Here is a 9260-nt window from a genome sequence, read left to right on the forward strand (position 1 = left end):
AAGTGGAGTGGGCTTCCTGGCGTCCGTCAGTAAAGGCAGTGTGAGTCATCTTGTGCTAAGCAGTTCTCCCACTTACTCTTGGGACTGTTGTTGGAAATGAGAAAGAGAAGGTGGGCAGAATGCTTTAACAAAGTCTCTTTAGTGGTGAGTGCTGGCCCGAAAAGTAAATGTTTGATGGTGCCTTGCTAGGATAATTTCCTTAGAGGAGAAGCATCATTTCTTGGAGGCCACACACTAGGAGAGAGTGCCCAGGGACAGTGCATTATTAAGGACATATTAAAATGACTTTACATTTGTCACAGAGGAATTTAGATTACCATGTGAGCAAATAGTCACTGCTAAGTTCTATGTTCAGACTTTTTTCTCTTCAACTGTGATTAGGTTCCTATCTCTGGAGCATTTTCTCTCTCATCTCTTTTTACAAATTGGTAATATGAAACATAGGAAGCTTTTCACAAGAGTATGTATGTCTTCACTTGAAGCTAGTTTGCTGAAAGGACCTGATGAAGAGAAGATTAACGGTAGGAAAAAAGACGTAGAGCTTAACTCTCTCCACCTGGTTGCCAGATTTTTCCTTCATCTCTTGGGAGAATCACTTAACCCTATGCATTCTCTCAACTGGGCTGGGAAAACGTATAAAAAACAGCAAACATTGCATGAAGGAAATCATGATGATTAAAGTTTTAGTGCAAAGAACTTTGTAAGTGTTAGAAATTATCCATCTGTATGGGAACTGCTGAGACATGGCCTGAACCACTGATTGAGCACCTGGAGGAAAGACCCAGCACAGGTGAAGGCAATTCACCTGTGTGACTGGAAGGGGTGGAGCCAGGCTCTACCCCCTCTTAGGCCTCATTTAAAGGCTGCCTGGCACTGAGGAAGAGTCTCTTTCTGGAGCTTCCTCTTTGGTGGAAGCTTTTCCCTGTGAACCCAGACTCTTCTGATATGGGTGAGTGATCTTCTTCCCTTCCTTTGTGGCACCTTGTTATCGTGCTGGTCCTTCCTCCTCTTTTGTAATGCCTTTTCTGTTGTGTTGGTCTTTCTGTTTGCTACATCTGTCCCTATTGTAAGACACAATAAATTTTTTCTTTCAGATCTCTGCTCTGTACTTGGCTGGTTTGTACTTTTTTAATGTGCTCTGTGAGATCTGTATGGAAACCTCATTTCCTTATGAGGTAGAAATTTTGACTCTTCTAAAAAGTCTGCACGCTCTCTCACTTTGCATATAGTACAGCCTTGTCTGAGAACAGCAGCATTTGTTTTCAGGTCTTTCATTTTTATAACCCAGCTTCATGGAAAAAACTTTCACTGCCAAAGGATCATTTAATTCCATGAAGAAAGGAAAAAATTGAGTTAAAGGAAGAGGTTTCCTTTCACATGCAGATTCTTGGTTTGCAATTAAGTGAAAGCACTGCAAGAGGCAACACAAAAGCAAAACAGAAGTGTCACCATGTAGTCTTAAGTAAGGAGAGTGTCTTCTCCTGCTTTACAACAGTCTTGGGAAGTTGGTGGCTTGGTACTATCAGCAATTAATATATCCCACAGAAGGTGTCAATGTTGCTTGCATTTCCCAGTCATATAGACAGAGTGCTTTTCTAGCTGTCTTTGGGTAATATGGCAAGCAATGTACTTGCAGACCAGAAGCTTAGTTGCTGCTTCTCTTTGTTTAGTTGTAAATAAAGATTTGAGATCAACATACGAATGGAGTGCTTCATTCTTGATATAGAAAAGTAATATTGTTAAAGGCAAGTTTTATTTCAGTTCACTTCTCCAGAGCTGTATAACATGCATAAGACATTAGAGTGAAAGAGGAGCTATTAAGCATTTCTGTCCAAAAACTAGACTAACCATGAAATGTGTCAGGAGCAATTGTGCCCCCTGTGAAAGGGCATTGTAGAGCCTCAGAAGGATAGTGATAAACCTATGCTTTTTGGCATCTCAAATATCTGAATCACCTGCTTATATCTCTAACAAGTAATTTAGGCTTAGCTTTTTTTTCTTCCACCTTTGTCTACCAGCACAGTAAATACTTACTACTTACTATGGGGGGAAATTGGGCCTTACTGGTCAGATTAAAGACTGAAACTCTTGGTTCCCAGATTCCATGTTATGCGTCTGCTATCTTTACAGCATGCCTAATTTTATTCAAGTGCCTTCAGGTGAAGCTCACCTAAATTGTGTCATGTCAAATATCCTACTTTTGGGAGTGGTGAAAAGCAAGCAGAACAAAATCAACAACCAGTGACTGCGTAAGTGCCTGAAATAAGATGTAACCCCTTGTTTCCACTTTGCTGCAAGTGAGGAAGATTTTGTTCCATGATTAGGACAGCTTGACTCAGTGCTGTTTTTATTTCTTACAAGGTCTTAGCTTTTACCTTGCCATCTTGGCAAAAATCTCCCTGCTTGATGTGGTTTATAATCTAAGAGAGGGGTATGAGTGTATCACTGACTACTCCACTGAGTTGTGTTTCTTCCAGTGTTCAGTCCAAGAGGTGTTAGGAGATACCTGATCTCCTTTCTTGCTTTTGTTTCTGCTTTAGATAGTCTGGTCACTTTGGACTCTAATGGGATTAAAATGGAGTAGGGCTGGGGGCAGAGGAAGAAAGAGACTGCATGATCTAACTCAATTGGAGGTTCGTTTAAAAAAGATGAACTTGTCTGGGTTCTTTTCTCAAAAGCTTTGGTGGTATTGCTGATTCTTTAATAGCTTAACAGCTTTTTATATCTGAGCTCTTCTTGAAGGGTTCTGAGTTCCTTGGAAAAAGTGTGTCCTTCTCTTCAAGAGTTTGGCCCCACAACCAGTTTGGCATACGTACACTTGCTTAAATTACTGCCACTATAATCCAGTGCCTGTAAATGGAGTCATGAAAAAGGACCTCTACTGCCTGCAAGTCGTGTAACCCCTGTAGGTGTCCTTCACTGTGCAGCCCACTCAGCTGATGGTGGCTGGTATAATAGTACCCCTGTGCAATGAGGAGATAGCTGGAATGCCTGAAATCTCATTCAGTCCTTCTAAACAGATCATTTGGTATAGCTGAAAGACTCACATTGCTGGTGGAGTAAGAACTATCCTGTGTGAAGTGCAGGCCAAAGAGCCAGCAATGCTACCTGCAGTGTGATGTCATCTGTCCGGGAGCACATGTTGTACAAGAAATACGTGATATTAGTTCTTGTTCAGATTCACAGCATGAAATTAGGAGCTTTAAAGATCCTCAAATTCCCTTCTCCAACAATGATCGTACTATGTAGGCCTTGGGCAGGAACATGACTCAGACAGAAGTCTTTGCTTATATAGTGCGGTTAGGGGAGAGCCATATCTATTTGATACTTATGAAAACAATTCATTTGTTTGAAGATCTCTATTTTTATGCCTGGCTTCCCCAGTACTAACTCCTTGTTGCTGAGTCTGTTCTGCTTCACACCATCTTTCTCTAGCATTTGATTTCCCTCCTCTCTGCAGCAAATTGACTGGAACTAAAGAACAGATACTTTCACATACCAACCATTCCCTGTCTCCCTGGAGGAAATTCCTGCCTTCTGCATGTACATTCCCAGAAACACAACTCTGACTTAGTCTGATTACAAAATGCTGCAGCCATTTCCCTAGCTATTTCTTCAGGGTGTCATTGTTTATCTATCTTTTGTCCCTATGCATGTTTTATTAGGACCTTGAAGAGTCCTTTTCATGAAGAATTAGATGTGATATTGCAATTGGGCGTTATATATTTTTTCCTTACATCACATCTTCCATCTTTCCTTTCTGTCTGTTGGCACTAAACTGCTGTAATTAGTTACTGTAAACAAATCCTTAGCTTCTTTGATGTTAGGAAACACTCAAGCTTGATTTCTGCTGATCCTGTTCCTCAAATAAATGTTGACTCTGCACTGTGAGCATCTGCCTAATGTTCCCAGGTGGTCAGGACTGAGGGGATGAGCGCACCAGCTCTCTGTGGTGGTGGTTAACCCCAGTGAATATAGGGGCCTGTCTGCATCTAGGAATGGGGAGCAGAGCATCTCCAAGCGTTAGTACCAAGAACAATTTTGTGTTCTGTCAGCCAGTAAGAACAGGCCTTCAAAAGTGGGTGTATGTGCATGTGATTCACAAGCTGCTCACTGGCACATAAATACCTGTGCTCAAATGCAGGTGCGTGCAGGTGAGCAAAACACATTGAAAAAAGGTATATGCATGAATGACTATGCACGTGGGTGTTATTTTAGCTAGGGTCATATCACATGAAGAATGCTTTGTTTTAGCTATTCTGGATTTTCCTTTCTCTATTTTTACACAACTTATGTCACATGCAATTTTTTTATAGTGTGATCTTTTGAAATTTGGGTTTATTAAAGCATATGATCTTGAAAAATCCACTTAGGATTGACAATGCACATTGGAGTCTGGTCTTTTACGTTTCATTATTTAAGTATATATATAATCAGTAAGCATGTAGATCTTAAACTTCATACAGTCAGAATTGGAAGGTTCCATCAGGCTGCTCCATGTAATGTGACCTATTTTCCCCACTATCTCCCCCATAAATCCCCATTATCTGCAAGGGAAGGACCAGATGCCCTGGACTGTGAGCTGCAACTGGCTGAGAACACTGGGTTCTAATCCATCACTAAACACTGCTGCCATCACCAAGCAGAGCTCTGAAGTATGGGCATCATCTTGCATTTGTAACCATGTTCATGAGGTCTTGTCCCTAAGAGTAAGTTATAGCAAGGGCCCAGGAAATTCCTTTCGGACTTGGTTTTGCTCTGAACCCTTCAGAGAAGGCTTTGCTCGCACAACCTCATCCATCTAATTACTTATTAAGCTCTTTATCTGGTAGATGACATCTGTCCATTTCCAATTAATCCTTGCTCACAAGCTCAATAACCTGAGCCATCTGTATAGTTGAGAGAGAAGCTTCCCATTAAACATTTACAGGACATAACAACAGACCATTGAAGCAACAGTTGCTGAGACAACCCAGGTGGACAGGCAGTGTCTGTGTGCAGGGGTTGCTGATCCCCATCCTCCAACTGCCACGCTGCAACTGAGTGAGAAAAATGTCTGTATGTCTAAGCCCAGAGTATGTGTGCCCTCAGGCACCAGCAAAAGGGTGTTTGCTTCTCAAATTCGTGACTGTTTTTGTGACAATAGGTTGATAAAGGCTTTAAAAATAATTCAATAGCATTTAGGGCCCTAAAAATTCTAGCAACCAAATAGCCTTTAAATAAAACATTCCCTACTTAAGCAGTGGCTCTAAATGCCCTTTAACCTCAAACGCTTAAAACAGTTTAGAAGTCAGTCTGACCCCTTTGTTCAGTTTTCTTGAACAGGGTGAAATGTGTCCTTAATTCTAGACAGACATTATCTATGTCCCTGTACTTCATCAGATGCTGTCCTTGTTTTGAAGTAAGTTTTGTTTCAAAATACTGCCAGGATGGGGTGTTATCTCACTGAGTGACTTCATCCTTTTTCCCATTCAAGGTTTCAGTCTCTGGGGCAGCAAAGAGAACATCTTTTGCCAACACGCTGCATTCCCTGAACAGCGACTAACGCCAACAGAGGGTAAGGTTTTGCCTACAAATATTCATGAAAACATTCATGATTTTATGATTCTGTGAAAACTAAGGGACATACCCATCATTCCACTCATTTTTTTCTGGAATGAAGCCAAAGGATTCACAACTTTTTAATAAATCTCAAGATCTAAGGGGACAAATGACAGGTAATTACTTTTAGGAGTATGAAGAGTACAGGAGGCCACAAAAAGGGTAGCGTTCTCTCCTCTGCTCCCTCAGAGCCAAGGAAAAATACCAGCAACAAAAGCAGAAAGCCTATGAGCTGTGAGCAAATTTCTCAAGGCAGCAGGGTGCCAGGCAGGCCTGGTGACACAAGCATAGTACTGGCCCATTCTCACCAATTTCTGAGCATGCAGACATGAACTCAGTTCCGTAAAATGGAAGCAAGCTGAACACAGACACATCCCTGACAGCACCAGGGAGCATGGGAGACAATCCACAATCTCTAGTGTGACACACCAGAGGGATGGGATGCCATCCAGAGGGACCTAGGCAGGCTTGAGCAATGTGCACAAGTGAAGCTTATGAGGTTCAACAAGTCCAAATACAAGGTCTTGCACGTGGGACAAGGCAAACCTCACTACCAATACAAGGATGAAAGGAGTGAGTGCAGCTCTGCTGATAAATACCTGGGGGTACTGGTGGATGACAGCTGGATATGAGCCAGCAATGTGCCCGCACAGCCAAGAGAGAAACCCTGTATCCTGGGTGCATCCAAAGCAGTGTGGCCAGCAGGGCCAGGGACGTGATCCTGCACTTCTTCTATTTGCTGCTGAGGCCTCACCTGGAGCACTGCATCCAGATGTGGAGTCCTTAGTACAGGAGAGAAAGATCTGTTGGAGTATGTCCAGAAGAGGGCCACAATAATGATCCAAGGGATGGAACGCCTCTCTTATGAGGACAGGCTGAGAGCTGGGGCTGTGCAGTCTGGAGAAGGCCCCAAGGTGACCTAATAGTAGCCTTTCAATATCTAAAGGGGAGCTACAGGAAAGGAGGGGACAGACTCTTTAGCAAGGTCTGTGGTGATAGAACAAAGGGAAATGGCTTCAAGCTCAAAGAGGGTTGATTTAGGTTGGATGTAAGGAAAAAGTCTTTTACAGAGAGGGTGGTAAGGCACTGGAACAAGTTACCTAGAGACGTGGGTGATGCCCAGTCCCTGGAGACTTTCACGGAGAGGCTGGATCCAGCCCTGGGCAACCTGATCTAGCTGTGCGTGTCCCTGTTTATTGCAGGGCAGTTGGACTAGATGACCTTTAAGGGTCCCAAATTCAAAGGATTTATGATTCCATGATATGCCCGAGGTCAGCCCGACCTCATTTATTCTTATAATGCATTTGGCACGAGGCATTCAGGGCAGAGGCCGTGCAGCCCCTCACCTCAGCCAGACCCACGCTGGAGATGGCTCCAGCAGCTTCCCAGGAGAGCGGGCGGGACCAGCCCGACTGCTGTTCCCTAGGAGGGGGGAGCGCAGGGCTGGGTGCTGCACCGGGCTGCGCCGCAGGGCGGCGCCATAAGCCTCGGGGGCGCGGAGCTCGGCGCGCGGGGCGGAGCGGGGCCCGCCGTCTGATCCGCTCGGCGAGGTGCCTCTTGCTGCCAGCCGGCCTGGCGAGGAATCGAGGGCACGCAGCACATCGAGGGACGTACGGTGTGATCTTAAGTGTGGATCCGTGGCATGGTACCCATGTTCTGGCTGGCGAGTCGCTGTTTGTATTGTCATCCGAAATTCAGGAAGAGAACTCTTAACTCCAATGTGGTGTTAGAAAGTGGCATTCATTTATTCCTCACGATAGGTACCAGGCGACTTGACAAGCAAGTGCGTGCCCTCAGAGTTCAGGTTCTACATTTAAACAGTTGAGACATGCATATGCAGTACATTACCATACATACCCCTTATTTTCCAAGAACTCATTAATATATGCTAACGTTCCTCTGGGCATGTGTGGTCTCATTGTATGCCTACTTACATTATCTCCATTTTTCCACCATCAGCTTAACCACTGAGACTTTTGGCTGACCTTTAGCTGTTTTCCCTGATGTGACAAATTTCCATTGCTTGTTAGGCCACTTCCAAAACAATATATGTGAAATCTGAGGAAAACATCCTTGCACCTTGTGAAATGCAAAGATAAGTAGTCTATTATGACTCCAGTGATTCTTGTGAAGCAGAACTAAGAGAAAACAAGGCAGTTCACGCACCATGCAAATTTGAAATGGAAAGTTTTAGAATTAGCACTCATTGATTCCTTTTGCTAAACTAATATATTGGTCCTTAGACTAAAATACTGATCCCTATTGCTAAACAAACCAGCCTATATCAGTATAAAGTTAGTTTGGAGCTGGCTCCAGAGGGAAACATTTTGAGCTCTCTCATCTCCTCCTCATGGGGTGTGAGGTGGTGATGAGAAGGGGGACTGAGCCCACGGACACCCATGAAAGATTGCTGCTTTTGTTCGCTAATGGCTACAGGAGGCTCCTGGCCCCAGCACAGACCAGTTCAGTGTATTATTCAGTAAATAATTCTGAATATTGCAGACATGAGAGAAAACCCAGGTAAGCAGAAGACTGTGGCTAACTTGAAAGCAGTAAAAGTGAAATTCATCAAAGGAGCTACCAATTATTTACTTCACTCAGGGACATGCTGCAGGGAAGGAAGCATTGTGTTTCTAGCGTGTGAATGTATTTCTGCTGCATGCTCACATGCTGGCTAGCCTGTTCAGCTAGGCGTGGGAAACCTGGAGCAGAGCACTGTCCTGGGTTTCATGTTGTGTTCCTGCCTTTTCCTGGGCGCTCCTGGGGTAGCTCTACTGCAGAGGGAGGCATGAATGGCTGCCAGCTGTTTGCTCTTTTTTTTTTTTTCGATTGGTTGGTTAGGGTTTTTTTTTTTTTTTTTTTGTGGGGGTGGAGGAGGAAGTGGTAGAAGCGTCTGTGTTAAAATACTACCTTCAAACAGCTGCCATTTCTCCTCATTGATCAGCCACAGGGAGGGATATGTGATGGGGCTTCCCTTTGATTTGTGACCCTTTGTTTTTCCCCCGGGGAAGTGAACACACCCATGTCCCATCCAGGACACAGCAGCCGGGCTGTGCAGGCCCAAGGTGATAGATTTGCACCGCTTCTCCTTCCCTTCCTAATTTAGAGGCTGGATGCAGTCACCCTTTCAGGCACCCAGGCACCCTGAACGTGCTTCTCACAGGCAGCTTTCTTCTTGTGCCAACCTCTAGCAAACCTGTACAATCCGCCAGCACTGCAACACTGCAAGCCCATGCACTCCTAGCAGTGACACAGCAGGCTTGGGAGGCTGTTACGGAGCTTTTGTTACCAAGGGAAGAGCCAGGCAGGCTGTCCTTCTTTGGAAGCATGGCTCTGCTCCACAGCTCTGCTCCACATCCGTGCTCTGTGCTGCCCTCCGTGCGGAGGTGCTGCGTGGCTGTCTCCTACGTCACATGTTTTCAAGAAGCTCTCGCCAGGTTCCTGCTGGGGAGCTGATCCTGCTGACGTGTGCAGTCCAGGCCACGTCAGGCACAGCCGGGAAGGGAAATACAGTCCTTTTTTGGGCGCAGACTAGAGCGAAATCTATTGGCCTGAGCAGAGAGGAGGGCTGAGATTCAGGAACAGCTGCGCTCTGTCAGTAATTTAGCACTAAGAGCTTAAACAATGTCCAGGATAAACACACGCCCAGACTGGCAGAC

This window comes from Numida meleagris, chromosome 25 (genome assembly GCF_002078875.1).
Source record: "Numida meleagris isolate 19003 breed g44 Domestic line chromosome 25, NumMel1.0, whole genome shotgun sequence".
NCBI lineage: Eukaryota > Metazoa > Chordata > Aves > Galliformes > Numididae > Numida > Numida meleagris.